Below are 19,724 nucleotides of genomic sequence, written 5' to 3' on the forward strand. Positions count from 1 at the left end.
TATACATATGAATATATATGTTATATATGTATATGATATAATCATATATAAGATATGAGATCATTAGGTTATCATTATAATATTTGTGTGCTTTTGTCTATGTAAGGAAATTGGAAAAGCAACTTGGATCTGTTTTTACTGATTTCTAGAAATCTCTACAACATATTGACAAGTGAAAGGACACTGTAGAATAACTTACGTGTGTAAAAAAATACCATTTAAGCACAAATGATCAATCAACCAAAATCCCTTTCTATGCTATATATCCATTTGAACAACAAAAATGTATGGAAAAATATATACGAGACCACTAAAATTGATTTCCAGAGAGAAATGACAGGCTTAAGCAGAAGGCAGACAAGGGAAGACAATTAACTTTGCTTCTATATTTTTGTATTATGTCATTTTATGTATTACAACAATTTGTATTACAATGAGATCCATTTCCTTAATGGCCCCCTGGTTCATTTTAAAACCACTTGAGGGGCACCTGGTTGGTAAAGCATGCAACTCTTGATCTCAGGGTTATGAGTTCGAGCCCTACATAGAGCTCATGAAAGAAAGAAAGAAGAAAGAAAGGAAGAAAGAAAGAAAGAAAGAAAGAAAGAAAGAAAGAAAGAAAGAAAGAAGGAAGGAAGGAAGGAAGGAAGGAAGGAAGAAAGAAAGAGATTAAAACTCTTTGATATAAGTGACTCCATTTCATTTTACGTTTCACACTGTAAACACCTATAACTCTGCCTCTGGGAATTTTTCTGGCCTGGACACTTACCTAACTACTGGGAGTTCCAGAGAGTTAATGGCCCCAGAAATAGCCCCAAAAAAACAAGGGCAGGAGCTGATAGACAACTGTTCCAGCGCCCCGGACTTTGGCTACAATGACCCTGAGGTACCTGCTCTCTGGTTCCCAGTGCTCCCCTCTGGGAAGAAGCTCTAGTCATCCACAATGGTATTGCCCCCACTGCCTGCCTCACTTTTCCTCTCCAGGTTGGGGTTTCCTGGAATCACCAGCAACACTTAGCTATGGCTGTTTTGTCCTGGTCCCATATGCCCCTTCCCACCAATGCTGAGCCCTGCGAATTGCCACCACTCTACCTTCCACCTTCACATCTGGTTTGCATATCTTACATAGCCACCAATCAACCACCTTTGACTAACCCGTTTACCTAGGTCACCACCTGGTGAGCTCTTCTCTCACCAGGGAGGCTGGAAACATCACCTACCACCTTCTTCTGGTGGTCTTTCTACAAGTAGGTGCAGCCACTGTCTAACTGGTATCTACACCATCTCAGGTCCATAGAACCCCCATGCTGTGCCTGACTATCAGGAGTTGCCAAAAATGCCAGTCCATATCCCCTGCCCCCAGGGAGCAGAGCCCAGATGGGATCCATATGTGCATAGTGCACTGGAGTAAACCCTGGGAAAGAGGGAAGAAGCAGGGCAGGAAACAGAGAGAAGCAAGAATGTGGTTTCAGGTGAAGTCTGGTTCCAAACTGATCCCACAGGGGTCCTGGAGCAGGGACCATCCTATTAAGACAGGAGGCAGGGACTTTGTACCCACATGGCACCCACCCCAGCCAGGCAATCAGAGGCTACAGGCAACAAGGCATCAGCAGATGGAAGCAGCTGCTCTGGACCAGGCAGCTTCAGTTCCCCAGAAGGGTCCAGGGGCAGGTGACAGGAGTGAAACCCAAACCCCCATAGTATCTGGGGAGGACACACCCTCTGACCAGAAAAGGAGATCCCAAGGGTCTGGACAGGGCACAAAAAACATCTGCTACAATGGCTTAAAGGTATAGAGAGTAAGCCAGAGCTTGTACATGGATGTCAGGACCAAAGGTCTGGATGGATCCAAAAGATTCAAAAGTATCAGATGTCAAGATCAAAGCATGATCTAGAAAAGGAAAGTTTCTATTCAACTGTTTTTTTCATATGAGAGCATTTCTTACAAAGGATTACACATAAGTAAACCACATTTAGTTATATAATTAATAAACCCAATCTTACTGAAAATGTTAAGCTTCATGAAAGTAGGACTGTTTCAGGAAACCCTGTGCATCTGTGACTACCTGAGCTGGCAAAAGGCTTCCGTGGAGAAATTGGGAAATTTTCATCAGAGGGGCATCTGCTTGAAGGGCTGGGACATGGGTGACCTTTGACACCCTTGGGTGACCTGTGACCCCTGGAAGCCAGCTACCCCAGCCAAGTGTTCCTTTACTTTGTTCATTGCCCACCACTCCTACCTCTTGACAAATCTCAGAGAAGCCACATTCTCTCTCCCACCTTGAACCTTGTATATACTGTTCCCACCCACTAGAGACACCCACCTCTTTCTCTATGGCCAACCCCCTTGCATGGTTTCAGCCTCAGCCAGCCTCAGCCCCAGCCCACATGAGCACCTTCCTTTGAGACCCCTTGTAAGCAAAGATTTCCCTGATCAGATGCTGTGGGAGCATGAACATTCTGTGGGATGCAGGCCCACAGAATGATAGAGACCATGACCACCATGGGCTCATTCTCCATGCAAGCTGTGTGCACTTTGAGCAGTTCACCCAGCCTTTCTAAGCTCCAGTTTCCTTCTCTGTAAAATGGAGACAATAAATGTGCCTTTTTTGATATACAGGCATACCTTATTCTATTCTGCTTCACTTTATTGCACTTTAAAGGTGCATTTTTTACAAATCAAAGGTTTGGGACAATCCCGCATTAAGCAAGGCTGTTGGCACCATTTTTTCCAATAGCATTGCTCATTTTGGGTCTCTGTGTCACATTTTGATAACTTTTACAATATTTCAAACTTTTTCATTATTGCTGTATTTGTTATGGCAATCTATGATCATTGATTATGCCTGCTGAAGGCTCAGATAGTGTGGTTAGCATTTTTTTTTAGCAATAATGCTATTGCTCCCTGGACAGACTACAGTATAATATGAACACAACTTCTATATGCACTGAGGAACCAAAAAATTAATTTGATTTTATGAGTCAAAATTTCCAGAACCCTTATTCTGGAACTGGACCTGTAATATCTCCAACACATTGTTGTATACGGGTGTGTTAGCATGCTTAGCACAATGCCTGAGTGTTTAGTACAATGTCTAGCACATATAAATGACTGGTTAACATTAGGGAATGGAGTAAAAATCACTAAAGGTGCCTAAGATTCCCATTTGCAAAAGCTAAAAATATAGAAAGTTGTTAGAAAAGTTTTACAGCTCAGGTAGACAATCATGTCTTGGATTTCAGTTCCTTGGCACCATCACCACCATCGTGCAATTATTTACTATGTTTTGTGCCATGTAGATAGTGGCTTAAAGAAAGGGAGGGAACTAGGGAAAGAGATACTATAAGGCCAAGTGGATGCCCAAAGAGACAAAACCATGAGAAGTTCAGTAAGGACAACAGCATCTAATTCTTCCAAATAATAGTTACTTAACTAGGAATGGAAAGCAAATAAAAAAGCATAGGAATCATAGTCAGATGGAAATGGTATGGGCTCCAACAATGTCTATACAACATATCACATCTGAAATCCTTCTTAACAGCACAACGAGATTCAACCTCTGCAGATGAAAAATTTGCTTCTTGTGTGTGGAATCAACATGGATATTTCAGCCCCTGCCCCCCGCCACTTGATAGATGATGGCCTAAGAAGGTGTCACAGAGAGCCCTCTTTCCAGCCCAGCTTGTAACCCCCACCCCACATCCTATAACTTGGGGGTATTCCATAAAAAATGGGTTGCAAAGAGCCAGCAGGTGCCTCAGAAAGTTGAAACAAGTAATGACAAAGAGAAATAGAAGTTGGAAGATCCAGATTCCAGTCCTAACCTCATGACTCACTGTCTGACCCTTCTCTGGCCACCACTTTGATGATCAGTAAAAGGGAAGCTAAATTAGATAGATTTGTGTTCTGTGTGTTTTATTCTTGGAAAAAGGATAAATGCAGACAATTCGAGTTTAAAATTACAAAGTATATTCTGTGATAATCTCCCTCTCACCCCAACCCCACTTGTGCATGTTTCCAGAAGTAGTTCATGCATTTATTAACAAGTGCATGGTTTATTTTATTTATACAGAACTCCCACACCTGGCATTTTTCACTCACAACACACCTTGGAATTGTGCCATGCCAGCTCAAAAGTGCTGTGTCATTTCTCTTTCTTTAGGCTGCAGAGTCTCCCACTAGAGGGAGGCACTCTAATTTTATTTTACTATTAATTTTTAATATTTTTATTATGACATTTATTGTCAAATTGATTTCCATACAACACCCAGTGCTCATCCCAAAAGGTGCCCTCCTCAATACCCATCACTCACCCTTCCCTCCCTCCCACCCCCCATCAACCCTCAGTTGGTTCTCAGTTTTTAGGGGTCTCTTATGTTTTGGTTCCCTCACTCTCTAACTTCCCCTCCCCCATGTCCTTCTGTTAAGTTTCTCAGGATCCACATAGGAGTGAAAACACATGGAATCTGTCCTTCTCTGTATGACTTATTTCACTTAGCATAACACTCTCCAGTTCCATCCACGTTGCTACAAAAGGCCATATTTCATTCTTTCTCATTGCCAGGTAGTATTCCATTGTGTATATAAACCACAATTGCTTTATACATTCATCAGTTGATGGACATTTAGGCTCTTTCCATAATTTAGCTATTGTTGAGAGTGCTGCTATAAACAGGGTGTACAAGTGCCCCTATGCATCAGTACTCCTGTATCCCTTGGGTAAATTCCTAGCAGTGCTACTGCTGGGTCATAGGGTAGGTCTATTTTTTAATTTTCTGAGGAACCTCCACACTGTTTTCCAGAGCAGCTGCACCAATTTGCATTCCCACCAACAGAGCAAGAGGGTTCCCATTTCTCCAAATCCTCGCCAGCATCTATAGTCTCCTGTTTTGTTCATTTTAGCCACTCTGACTGGCGTGAGGTGATACTTGAGTGTGGTTTTGATTTGTATTTCCCTGATGAGGACTGACATTGAGCATCTTTTCATGTGCCTGTTGGCCATCTGAATGTCTTCTTTAGAGAAGTGTCTACTCATGTCTTCTGCCCATTTCTTCACTGGATTATTTGTTTTTCGGGTGTGGAGTTTGGTGAGCTCTTTATAGATTTTGGATACTAGCCCTTTGTCCGATATGTCGTTTGCAAATATCTTTTCCCATTCCGTTGGTTGCCTTTTAGTTTTGTTGATTGTTTCCTTTGCAGTGCAGAAGCTTTTTATCTTCATGAGGTCCCAATAGTTCACTTTTGCTTTTAACTCCCTTGCCTTTGGGGATGTGTCAAGTAAGAAATCGCTGCGGCTGAGGCCAGAGAGGTTTTTCCCTGCTTTCTCCTCTAGGGTTTTCATGGTTTCCCGTCTCACATTCAGGTCCTTTATCCATTTTGAGTTTCTTTTTGTGAATGGTGTAAGAAAGTGGTCTAGTTTCAATCTTCTGCATGTTGCTGTCCAGTTCTCCCAGCACCATTTGTTAAAGACACTGTCTTTATTCCATTGGATATCCTTTCCTGCTTTGTCAAGGATTAGTTGGCCATACTTTTGTGGGTCCAATTCTGGAGTCTCTATTCTATTCCACTGGTCTATGTGTCTGTTTTTGTGCCAATACCATGCTGTCTTGATAATGACAGCTTTGTAGTAGAGGCTAAAGTCTGGGATTGTGATGCCTCCTGCTTTGGTCTTCTTCAAAATTACTTTGGCTATTCGGGGCCTTTTGTGGTTCCACACAAATCTTAGGATTGCTTGTTCTACCTTCGAGAAGAATGCTGGTGCAATTTTGATTGGGATTGCATTGAATGTGTAGATAGCTTTGGGTAGTATTGACATTTTGACAATATTTATTCTTCCAACCCATGAGCACGGAATGTTTTTCCATTTCTTTATGTCTTCTTCAATTTCCTTCATAAGCTTTCTATAGTTTTCAGCATACAGATCTTTTACATCTTTGGTCAGGTTTATTCCTAGGTATTTTATGATTCTTGGTGCAATTGTGAATGGGATCAGTTTCTTTATCTGTCTTTCTGTTCCTTCATTATTAGTGTATAAGAATGCAACTGATTTCTGTACATTGATTTTGTATCTTGCGAATTTGCTGAATTCATGTATCAGTTCTAGCAGACTTTTGGTGGAGTCTGTCGGGTTTCCATGTATAGTATCATGTCATCTGCAAAAAGTGAAAGCTTGACTTCATCTTTGTCAATTTTGATGCTTTGATTTCCTTTTGTTGTCTGATTGCTGATGTTAGAACTTCCAACACTATGTTAAACAACAGTGGTGAGAGTGAACATCCCTGTCGTGTTCCTGATCTCAGGGAAAAAGCTCTCAGTTTTTCCCCATTGAGGATGATGTTAGCTGTGGGCTTTTCATAAATGGCTTTTATGATGTTTAAGTATGTTCCTTCTATCCCGATTTTCTCGAGGGTTTTTATTAAGAAACGTTGCTGAATTTCGCAAATGCTTTTTCTAAATCAATTGACAGGATCATATGGTTCTTATCTTTTCTTTTATTAATGTGATGTATCACAGTGATTGATTTGCGAATGTTGAACCAGCCCTGCAGCCCAGGAATGAATCCCACTTGATCGTGGTGAGTAATTCTTTTTATATGCTGTTGAATTCGATTTGCTAGTATCTTATTGAGAATTTTTGCATCCATATTCATCAGGGATATTGGCCTGTAGTTCTCTTTTTTTGCTGGGTCTCTGTCTGGTTTGGGAATCAAAGTAAAGCTGGCGTCATAGAATGAGTCTGGAATTTTCCCTTCCCTTTCTATTTTTTGGAACAGCTTGAGAAGGATAGGTATTATCTCTGCTTTAAACGTCTGGTAGAACTCCCCTGGGAAGCCATCTGGTCCTGCACTCTTATTTGTTGGGAGATTTTTGATAACTGAGACAATTTCTTCACTGGTTATGGGTCTGTTCAAGCTTTCTCTTTCTTCCTGTTTGAGTTTTGGAAGTGTGTGGGTGTTTAGGAATTTGTCCATTTCTTCCAGGTTGTCCAGTTTGTTGGCATATAATTTTTCATAGTATTCCCTGATAATTGCTTGTATTTATGAGGGTTTGGTTGTAATAATTCCATTTTCATTCATGATTTTTTAGATTCTATATTGTTTGCTTCTGCTCTGATCTTTATTGTTTCTCTTCTTCTGTTGGATTTGGGGTGTCTTTGCTGTTCTGCTTCTCTTTCCTTTAGGTGTGCTGTTAGATTTTGTTTTGGGGATCTTTCTTGTTTCTTGAGATAGGCCTGGATTGCAATGTATTTTCCTCTCAGGACTGCCTTCACTACATCCCAAAGAGTTTGGATTGTTGTATTTTCATTTTCATTTGTTTCCATATATTTTTTAATTTCTTCTCTAATTGTCTGGTTGACCCACTCATTCTTTAGTAGGGTGTTCTTTAACCTCCATGCTTTTGGAGGTTTTCCAGACTTTTTCCTGTGGTTGATTTCAAGCTTTATTGCATTGTGATCTGAAAGTATGCATGGTATGATCTCAATTTTTGTATACTTATGAAGGGCTGTTTTGTGCCCCAGTATGTGATCTATCTTGGAGAAGGTTCCATGTGCACTCAAGAAGAAAGTATATTCTGTTGCTTTGGGATGCAGAGTTCTAAATGTATCTATCAAGTCCATCTGATCCAGTGTATCTTTCAGGGCCCTTGTTTCTTTATTGATCCTGTGTCTAGATGATCTACCCAATGTTGTAAGTGGTATTAAAGTCCCCTGCAATTACCACATTCTTATCAATAAGGTTGCTTATGTTTTTGATTAATTGTTTTATATATTTGGGGGCTCCCGTATTTGGCGCATAGACATTTATAGTTGTTAGCTCTTCCTGATAGATAGACCCTGTAATTATTATATAATGCCCTTCTTCATCTCTTGTTACAGCCTTTAATTTGAAGTCTGGTTTGTCTGATATAAGTATGACTACTCCAGCGTTCTTTTGACTTCCAGTAGCATGATAGATATTTCTCCATCCCCTCACTTCCAATCTGAAGGTGTCCTCAGGTCTCAAATGAGTCTCTTGTAGAGAGCAAATAGATGGGTCTTGGTTTTGTATCCATTCTGATACCCTATGTCTTTTGGTTGGAGCATTTAGTGCATTTACATTCAGTATTATTATAGAAAGATATGGGTTTAGAGTCATTGTGATGTCTGTAAGTTTCATGCTTGCAGGGATGTCTCTGGTACTTTTTCTCAGAGGATCCCCCTTAGGATCTCTTTTAGGGCTAGTTTAGTGGTGATGAATTCCTTCAGTTTGTTTGTTTGGGAAGACCTTTATGTCTCCTTCTATTCTAAATGACAGACTTGCTGGATAAAGGATTCTTGGCTGCATATTTTTTCTGTTCATCACATGGAAGATTTCTTGCCATTCCTTTCTGGCCTGCCAAGTTTCAGTAGACAGATCCGTCACAAGTCTTATCGGTCATCTTTTATATGTTAGGCATGTTTATCCCTAGCTGCTTTCAGAATCTCTTTATCCTTGTATTTTGCCAGTTTCACTATGATGTGTCGTGCAGAAGATCGATTCAAGTTACGTCTGAAGGGAGTTCTCTGTGCCTCTTGGATTTCAATGCCTTTTTCCTTCCCCAGTTCAGAGACGTTCTCAGCTATGATTTCTTCAGGTACACCTCAACACCTTTCCCTCTCTTTTCCTCCTGTGGAATCCCAATTATGCATACATTATTTCGTTTAAGTATGTCACGTCGTTCTCTACGTCTCTCCTCATACTCCTGGATTTCTTTTATATCTCTGTTTCTCAGTTTCTTCTTTTTCCATAATTTTATCTTCTTTTTTTTTTTAATTTTTTTTTCAACGTTTATTTATTTTTGGGACAGAGAGAGACAGAGCATGAACGGGGGAGGGGCAGAGAGAGAGGGAGACACAGAATCGGAAACAGGCTCCAGGCTCTGAGCCATCAGCCCAGAGCCTGACGCGGGGCTCGAACTCCCGGACCGCGAGATCATGACCTGGCTGAAGTCGGACGCTTAACCGACTGCGCCACCCAGGCGCCCCCATAATTTTATCTTCTAATTCACCTATTCTCTCCTCTGCCTCTTCAATCCGAGCTGTGATTGCCTCTATTTTATTTTGCAGCTCATTTATAACATTTTTTAGTTCCTCCTGACTGTTTCTTAGTCCCTTGATCTGTAGTAATAGATTCTCTGCTGTCCTCTATACTTTTCAAGCCCAGCGATTAATTTTATGACTATTATTCTAAATTCACTTTCTGTTATATTGTTTAAATCATTTTTGATCAGTTCGTTAGCTGTTGTTCTTTCCTTGATGTTTTTCTGAGGAGAATTCTTCCATTTAGTCATTTTGGATAGTCCCTGGAGTGGTGCGGGACTGCAGGGCACTTCCCCTGTGCTGTCTTGAATAACTGGAGTTGGTGGACAGGGCCGTAGTCAAACCTGATGTCTGCCCCCAGACCACCGCTGGGGCCACAGTCAGACTGGTGTATACCTTATCATCCCCTCTCCCAGGGGCAAGACTCACTGTGGATTGGTGTGGCCTCTGTCTGGGATACTTGCACACTGCCAGTCTTGTGGTACTGCTTCGATGGGATCTGGCGTATTAGCCGGGGTGGATCTGCAAGGTGCACAGGGGTGGGAGGGGCAGGCTCCGCTCACTTTGCCTTCAGTGGTCAGCTTCAGGAGGGACCCTATGGCACCAGGAGGGAGGCAGACCCGTCAGAGGGATGGATCCACAGAAGCACAGCGTTGGGTGTTTGTGCAGTGCAAGCAAGTTCCATGATGGGAACTGGTTCCCTTTGGTATTTTGGCTGGGGGATGAGCGAGGGAGACAGTGCTTCCCAGCGCCTTTGTTCCCCACCAAGTTGAGCTCTGTCTTCCCGGTCTCAACAACTCTCCCTCCCGCTCTCTGAACAGAGCTGTTGACTTATAACATTCCAGATGTTAAGTCCCACTGGCTGTCAGAACACACTCCGTCTGTCCCCTCCACTTTTGCAAGCCAGACTCAGGGGCTCTGCCTTGCTAGGTGGGCTGGCTGCCCTTCCACCGCCCTGGCTCCCTCCCGCCAGTCCATGTAGCACGCACCACCTCTCTGCCCTTCCTACCCTCTTCCATGTTCCTCTCATCTATGCTTGGCTCCAGAGAGTCCATTCTGCTAGTCTTCTGGTGGTTATCAGGGTAAATTAGGCAGATGTGGGTGGAATCTAAGTGACCAGCAGGACGCAGTGAGTCCAGCGTCCTCCTACACCACCATCTTCTCTGAGAACAACCCAGTTTTTAATATTTTTTGAGAGAGAGCGAGAGAAAGACAGACAGAGTGTGAGTGGGGGAGGGGCAGAGGGAGAGGGAGATAGAGAATCTGAAGCAGGCTCCAGGCTCTGAGCTGTCAGCATGGAGCCTGACACTGGGCTCAAGCCCACAAACCATGAGATCATGACCTGAGCCTAAATCAAGAGTTGGTTGCTCAACCAACTGAGCCACCCAGGTGCCCCTATTATCTGTTCATACCAAATCTATTTAAAATCAACAGGGCCATGAGGGTGTCTCAGATGGTTAAATGTCCGACTTCAGCTCAGTTCATGAGCCACTCAGGCACCCTTTATGTTATTTTTTAAGTGCAAGAGGATAATTTATATTGCCTTGTTTACAATATATACTGTATAGATCCTAAGGGGATCATTTCAATATTTTTACTTTTGTGCAAAATCTGATAGGTCATTTTTTTTTCTCCAAGATTTTATTTAAATTCAAATTAGTTAACATACAGTGTAATGTTGGTTTCAGGAGTTGAATTTAGTGCTTCATCACTTACATATAAATCCCCGTGTTCATTACAAGAAGTGCCCTCCTTAATGCCCATCACCCAGTTAGCCCATTCCCCACCCATCTCCCCTCCAGCAACCCTCAGCTTGTTCTCTATAGTTAAAAGTCTCTTATGATTTGCCTCCCTCTCTGTTTTTATCTTATTTTATTTTTCTTTCCCTTTCCCTATGTTCATCTGTTTTGTTTCTTAAATTCCACATATGAGTGAATTCATTTGGCATTTTTCTTTCTCTGACTGATGTATTTTGCTTAGCATTTTAGATGACTTTTTAGGCTCCCTTCCAGCTCTGATTATCCAAGTCATCCATTAAAAACTGCCTGTCAGCCTTCCCAAAGTGAGCAACATGAAGTTTGCCACCCAGGAAGTCTTACCTCTTCCACCAGGAGGTGCTCTGGAAAGATTCCTCCTGTTAACCAGCCCACTCCTCTCTTCAGACCTGGGACTGCCATTGGATAGCCAGGTGGCATCTTGGTGGCAAACCAGGCCTAAAAAGGCTCTATTCTACAGTACTCGCGAGGTGGAGGCTTCCATTACCAAACATTGGATACTCAGCGACCTGACCCCCTAAACCACTCAAACACATTCCAGAAAATTCCTGGCCCTAAAGGACTTCCCTTGCCTTTGCCCAAAGCTGGTCTGGCCCCTTGTGTCAGGATAGTGTTCCCGCCACAATGGTTCATCCTCTAGAAAATAAAAAGAGAATTAAGCCATGAAAACAAATGAGGCTCTGTCCTCCTTGGAACCCCTTGTCCAGCTACAAACTTACACAAATGTTGGCCCACAAAACTGTCATGTCTGCCACAGTGTCCAAGGGGGAGACTTGGGTCAACCACCGGCATGCTGATGACCTTTCCTCATCCTAGGGGGCAGGCCAAGTGGTGGGGGCCTCATAGGCAGGTGAATAAAGATGAGTGGTCAGAGAGGGATGATCCAACATCAAACACAGATTATGGCATTGGATGCTGATTAGGGTAATCAATTATAGCTGAAATCATTAGATGGCTATGAATGGAAGGTACCTGGGAGAATGTCCCAGAATGTTGCATAACAGGTATCATACAACTTAATGGTGGAAAACAGCAATAATCATTATCTCTCATGATTTCTGTGGGTCAGGAATTTACTGGGTGATTCTGGTTCAGGGTCTCTCAAGAGGATACAGTCAGACATCTGCCTGGGCTGCCATCATCTGAAGCTTGGCTTGGGAAGCTCCTACTAGTCCCCTCACATAGCTATTGAGGTAGTGCTGGCTTTGGGGGAAGTGTTAACACCTCTCTCCATGGGCCCTTCCAATGGCCTACTTGAGCATCCTTAGGGCAGGGTGGCTGGCTTCCCTCAGCATGAGCCGTGGAGCATGAGCAAGATGGAAACTGCAATGATTTCTCAGCCATGGAGGCTGGAGGTCCACCTTGATTCGGTGTGGGTGCATGAAAGTGTGGCTCCCAGGAGGCAAGAATCACTGACAACCATCTTGGAAGTTGGCTAACACAGAGACACAACAATCTATGAAAACAGAAAATGATGAGCAGTCCGTGTCAAGTCCATGACACTGTAAGCATTGGTAGAGGATGTGAAGGATGAAGAATGAACAAGAAGAGAGAAAATTACAAGCAAACCTTCTTGTACTTCCATTGGACAGTGGTACCCAGAACTGTTTTTCTTTTCTTACATTTCTTGTTATTTTAAGTGGTTTAAAAATGCTATCAATAGTGCATACATATATCACCATTATAAGAATGTCTAACAATGCATGTGACAAGAAGTCCCCTCTTTTTTTAATATGAAATTTATTGTCAAGTGGTTTCCATACAACATCCAGTGCTCATCCCAACAGATGCCCTCCTCAATGCCCATAACCCACTTTCCCCTCTCTCCCACCCCCCATCAACTTTCAGTTTATTCTTAGTGTTTAAGAGTCTCTTATGGTTTGGCTCCCTCCCTCTCTAATTTTTTCTTTTCTTCCCCTCCCCCATGGTCTCTGTTAAGTTTCTCAGGATCCACATAAGAGTGAAAACATATGGTGTCTGTCTTTCTCTGTATGACTTGTTTCACTTAGCATAACACTCTCCAGTTCCATCCACATTGCTACAAAAGGAGAAGCCACATCTTGACTACATTACCTTGAATGACAGGCCCATCCCAGAGGCAATCACTGTTATCTCATTGATCTAATATCCCAGAATTTTCCTTTACAGTTTTCTTTGTATTACATATCATGTGTATGTGTAGGTATGAAATGGATTTAATTTAATGAGAAAGGTAATTTCATTTTGTGGGTTTTTTCATAAACTCTGTCATACAGTGTATTACTGCTCTTCAAACTGCTTTTTCATTTATCAACATATCTTGGATATCATTCATATTTATGTATATAATAAATCTACCTCATTCTTCTAACTGCTGCATGGCATCCCATACTATGGATGTACCATGGTTGTAACTATTTGCCTAATGAAGGGGATTTAGGTTATTTGTACTTTTCCTATTACTAACAATGATAAACTTTGTACAACATTTACTCCTATATAGTTTATCATTTCTGAGTATATTTATATATTATCTTCTGTTGTCAATTCTTAATTTTATTGTGTTGTGTTGTGATCAGTGTGACCTATAACATGATTTCTATTTTTTTTCTTTTGTTGACAATTTTTGAAAAACACACATTCTTTAAACGTCTATTTATTGTTGAGAGAGAGAGAGAGAGAGAGAGCATGAGTGGGTGAGAGGCAGAGAGAGAGAGAGAGACATAGAGTCCTAAGCAGGTCCCAGGCTCTGAGCTGTCAGCACAGAGCCTGATATGGGGCTCAAACTCATGAACAGCCAGTTCATGACCTAAGCCGAAGTTGTATGCTTAACCAACTGAGCTACCCAAGTGCCCTGACAATTTCTTTATAGCTTACACATACTCAATTTCTGTGACCATGCTATGTATGGTTGAAAATAATGTAGATTCTTTCATGGGGCAGTAGACCTATTATCTATCAAATGAAGTTTGTTGTCTGTAGTATTCAAATGCTCTGCTTATTTTTATCTTCATGATCTCTGTCAATTTTGAGAAATGTTCATCAAAATTCTCATAATGGTGAAGTTACAAACTGATGGTTACCAGAAGGGAGATGTGTGAAATAGGTGATGGGGATTAAGGATGCATTTGTCATGATTGGCACTGGATGTTGTATGGAAGTGTTGAATTACTATATTGAACACTTAAAATGTATATAACACTATATGTTGACTAAGTGGATTTAAAAAAAAAACTTAAAACCAAATAAATAAATTTCTCTTTGTATTTTCATCAGTTTTTATTTTAGATCTAAGTCACTCAAAGGGGGCCTGGGTGGCTCAGTTGGTTAGGCATTTGACTCTTTTTATTTAAAAAAAATTTTTTTTTAGTTAACATACAGTGCAATATTGGTTTCAGGAGTAGAATTCAGTGATTCATCCCTTACATACAACACCCAGCGTTCATCACATGTGCCCTCCTTTGTACCCATCACCCATCTAGCCCATATCTCCCACCCACCTCCCTCTGTCAACCCACAGTTTGTTCTCTATCATTAAGAGTCTCTTGTGGTTTGTTTCCCTCTCTTCTCTTTCCCCCTCCTTCCCATATGTTTATCTGTTTTGTTTCTTAAATTCCACATATGAGTGAAGTCGTGGTTTGTTTCCCTCTCTTCTCTTTCCCCCTCCTTCCCATAAGTTTATCTGTTTTGTTTCTTAAATTCCACATATGAGTGAAGTCATATGGTATTTGTCTTTCCCTGATTGGCTTATTTCACTTAGCCTAATACATTCTAGCTCCATTCACGTCATTGCAAATGGCAAGATTTCATTATTTTTGATGTCTGAGTAATATTCCCTTGTATGTATGTATATATATACATATCAAGGGAATATTATATATATACATATTTATATATATATTATATATTTATATATATGTGTGTGTATGTTATACACATATATATCCACACATACCACATCTTTATCCATTCATCAGTTGATAGATATTTGGGCTTTCTCCATAGTTTGGCTATTGATGATAATGCTGCTATAAACATTAGGATGCATGTATCCCTTCGAATCTGTATTATGTATCCTTCAGGTAAATATCTATTAGCGTAATTGCTGAATTCTAAGGTGCTTCTATTTTTAATTTTCTGAGGAACCCTCATACTATTCTACAGAGTAGCCGCACCAGTTTGCATTCCCACCAGCAGTGCAAGAGGGCTCCCCTTTCTACACATCATTGACAACACCTGTTGATTCTTGCCTTGTTAATTTTAGCCATTCTGACAGGTGTGAGATGGTATCTCATTGTGGTTGTGATTTGCATTTCCCTGAGGATGAGTGATGTCGAGCATCTTTTCATGTGTCTGTTAGCCATCTGGATGCCTTCTTTGGAAAATTGTCTATTTGTGTATTCTGCCCCTTTCATTTTAAAACAAATTTTTTTAATGTTTATTTTGAGGGAGAGAGAGACAGGGTGAAAGCAAGTGAGGGGCAGAGAGAGAGGGAGACACAGAATCTGAAGCAGGCTCCAGGCTCCAAGCTGTCAGCACAGAGCCCAATGCAGGGCTCGAACTCACGAACTCTAAGTTCATGACCTGAGCTGAAGTCAGATGCTTAACCTATTGAGCCACCCAGGTGTCTCTCTTTGGCCCCTTTCTTAACGGCATTATTTCTTCTTTTGGTATTGAGTTTGATTACATTCTTTATAGATTTTGGATACTAACCCTTTATCAGATATATCATTTGCAAATATCTTCTCCCATTCCGTAGGCTGCTTTTAGTTTTGCTGATAGTTTTCTTTGCTGTGCAAAAGATTTTAATCTTGATGAAGACTCAATAGTTCATGTTTGCTTTTGTTTCCCTTGCCTTCAGCAACATATCTAATAAGAAGTTGCTTTGGCCAAGGTCAAAGAGGTTGCTGCCTGTGTTCTCCTCTAGGAGTTTGCTGGTTTCTTGTCTCATATTTAGGTCTTTCATCCATTTTGAATTTATTTTTGTGTATGGTGTAGCGAAGTGGTCCAGTTTCACTCCTTTGCATGTGGCCATGCAGTTTCTCCAACAACATTTGTTAAAAAGACTGTCTTTTTTCCATTGGATATTCTTTCCTTCTTTGTTGAAGATGAGTTAACCATATATATGGATTTGTTTCTGGGTTTTCTATTCTGTTCCATTGACCTATGTGTCTGTTTTGGTGCTAGTACCATACTGTCTTGATGACCACAGCTTTGTAATATAGCCTGAAATCCAGAATTGTGATGCTTCTAGCTTTGTTTTTCTTTTTCAGGATTGGCTATTCATGGCCTTTTGTGATTCCACACAAATTTTAGGATTGTTTTTTCTAGCTCTGCAGAAAATGCTGGTGGTTATTTTATAGGGATTGCATAAAATGTGTGGATTGCTTTGAGTAGTATAGACATGTTAACAATGTTTGTTCTCTCAATCCATAAGCATGGAATTCTTTTCCATTTCTTTGTGTCCTCTTCAGTTTACTTCATAGGTGTTCTGTGGTTTTCAGAGTATAGATATTTTGCTTCTTTAGTTAGATTTATTCCTGGTATCTTATTGTTTTTGGTGTAGTTGTAAATGGGATCTATTCCTTGATTTCTTTACTGCTGCTTCATTATTGGTGTATATAAACCCAACAGATTTCTATATGTTGATTTTGCATCCTGTGCCTTTGCTGAATTCATGTATTAGCTCTAGCAATTTTTTGATGGAATCTTTCGGATTTTCTATGTAGAGTATCATGTCATCTGCAAATAGTGAAAGTTTGACTTTCTCCTTGATGATTTATATGTCTTTTATTTCTTTTTGTTTTCTGATTTCATATGCTAAGACTTCTAGTACTATGTTAAATAGTAATGGTGAGAGTGGACACCTTTGTCTTGATTCTTCTGACTGTAGGGGAAAGACTTTCAATTTTTCCCCATTGAGGACGATATTAGCTGCAGGTCTTTTGATTATGGCCTTTATGATGTTGAGGTATGTATCATCAATCCCTACTTTGTTGAGAGATTTTTATCAGAAATTGATGCCATATTTGGTCAAATGCTTTTTCTGCATCTATTGACAGGATCATATAGTTCTTATCTTTTATTTTATTAATGTGGTATATCACATTGATTGATTTGCAAATATTGAACCAGCCCTGCAGCCCAGGAATAAATCCCACTGGAACATGGTGAATAACTCTTTTAATGTCCCATGAATTCAATTTGATAGTATTTTATTAGCATTTTTGCATCCAGGTTCTTCAGGGATATTGGCTTGTGATAATGTTTTTTAGCAGGGTATTTGCCTGATTTTGGAATCAAGGTAATGCTGGATTTGAGTTTGGGAGTTTCCTTTCCATTTCTATTTTCTGGAACAGTTTGAGAAGAATATGCATTAACTCTTCTTTAAATGTCTGGTAGAATTCCCCTGGGAAGCCATCTGGCCCAGGACTCCTTTTTGTTGGGAGATTTTTGATTAACTGATTCAATTTCTTTGCTCATTTTGCATCTGTTCAAATTTTCTATTTCTTCCTGATTCAGTTTTGGTACCTTGTGAGTTTCTAGGAATTTGTCCATTTCTTCCAGATTGTCCAGTTTGTTGGCATATAATTTTTCATAGTATTGTATTATAATTGTTTGTATTTCAGTGGTGTTGATTGTGATCTTTCATCTTTCATTCATGACTTTATCTATTCAAAGTCATCTTTCATTCATGACTTTATCTATTTGGGTACTTTATCTTTTCTTTTTGATAAGTCTGGCTAGGGGGTTATCAATTTTGTTCATTCTTTTAAGGAACCAGCTCTTAGTTTCATTGATTTGTTCTACTGGGTTTTTTGATTTCTATATCATTTATTTCTGCTCTAATCTTTATTATTTCCCTTCTTCTGCTGGCTTTAGGCTTTATTTGCTGTTCCTTTTCTAGCTTTTTTAGGTGTAAGGCTAAGTTGTTATTGGGGACCTTCCTGCTTCTTGAGATAGGCCAGAATTGCAATGCATTTTCCTGCTAGGATTGCCTTTGTGGCATCCCAAAGGGTTTGGACTGTCATATTTTCATTTTCATTGGCTTCCATGTATTTTTTTATTTCTTCTTTAATTTACTGGTTAATTCATTAGTAGAATATTCTTTAACCTCCATGTATTTGAGGGCTTTCAATTTTTTTTCTTGTGGTTGACTTCAAGTTTCATAGTGTTGTGGTCTGAAAATACATGGCATGATCTGCTTGTACTTGTTGAGAGATGATTTGTGACCCAGTACATGATCTTATTCTGGATAATGTTCCATGTGCACTTGAAAAGAATGTGTATTCTGCTATTTTCAGATAAAATGTTCTGAATATATCTGTTAAGTCCATACAGTTCAATGTGTCATTCAAAGTCAGTTTCCTTATTTATTTTCTGCTTAGATTATCTGTCCATTGCTATAACTGGGGTGTTAAAATCCCATCCTATTATTGTATTACAATTAATGAATTTATTTATGTTTGTTATTAATTGATTTATATATTTGGGTGTTCAAGACAGGGGTATAAATATTTACAACTGTTAGATATTTTCTATGGATAGACCCCTTAATTATGATATAATGCCCTTCTTAATCTCTTGTTACAGTCTTTTGTTAAAAATCTAGTTTGTCTGATAGGGTATCGGAATGAATAAAAAAAAAGACCCATCTATTTTCTGTCTACAGGAGACTCATTTTAGACCTGAGGACACCTTCAGATTGAAAGTGAGGGAATGGAGAACTATCATGCTACTGGAAGTCAAAAGAAAGCCAGATTAGCCACACTTCTACCAGACAAACTAGACTTTAAATTAAAGGCTGTAACAAGGGATGAAGAAAGACATTATTTAATAATTACAGGATCTATCCATCAGGAAGAGCTAGCAATGTCTATGTGCCAAATTCAGGAGCACCCAAATATATGAAACAATTAATCACAAACATAAGCGATCTTATTGATAAGAATGTGGTAATTGCGGGGGACTTTAATACTCCACTTACAACGATGGACAGATCATCAAGACAGAGAATCAGTAAAGAAAAAATGACCTTGAATGATTCATTGGACAAGATGGACTTGACACGTATATTTAGAACTCTGCATCCCAAAGCAACAGAATATACTTTCTTCTCGAGTGCACATGGAACCTCTCCAAGATAGATCACATACTGGGTCACAAAACAACCCTTAATAAGTATAAAAGAATTGAGATCATATCATGCACACTTTCAGATCACAAAGCTATGAAACTTGAAATCAACCACAGGAAAAAGCCTGGAAAACCTCCAAAAATATGAAGGTTAAAGAACATCCTACTAAAGAACGAATAGGTCAACCAGGCAATTAGAGAAGAAATTTAAAAAATATATGGAAACAGGCGGATTCCAGGAAGATGGCGGCTTAGGAGGACGCTGGGCTCACCGCGCGTCCTGCTGATCAATTAGATTCCACCTACACCTGCCTAAATAACCCAGAAAACCGCCAGAGGATTAGCAGAACGGAGTCGCCGGAGCCAAGCGCAGACGAGAGGCCCACGGAAGAGGGTAGGAAGGGCGGCGAGGCGGTGCGCGCTCCACGGACTGGCGGGAGGGAGCCGGGGCGGAGGGGCGGCTCGTCGGCCAAGCAGAGCCCCGGAGTCTGGCCTGCAAAAGTGGAGGGGCCTGACGGACTGTGTTCCGACAGCAAGCGCGACTTAGCGTCTGGGAGGTCATAAGTTAACAGCTCTGCTCAGAAAGCGGGAAGGCTGGAGGACAAAGGGAGGGAGAGCTGCTGAGCCCCCGGACGACAGAGCTCAGTTTGGTGGGGAACAAAGGCGCTCGCCAGCGCCATCTCCCCCGCCCATCCCCCAGCCAAAATCCCAAAGAGAACCAGTTCCTGCCAGGGAACTTCCTCGCTCCGCGCAAACACCCAACACTGTGCTTCTGC

This window comes from Leopardus geoffroyi, chromosome A3 (assembly GCF_018350155.1).
Source record: "Leopardus geoffroyi isolate Oge1 chromosome A3, O.geoffroyi_Oge1_pat1.0, whole genome shotgun sequence".
Classification (NCBI taxonomy): Eukaryota; Metazoa; Chordata; class Mammalia; order Carnivora; family Felidae; genus Leopardus; species Leopardus geoffroyi.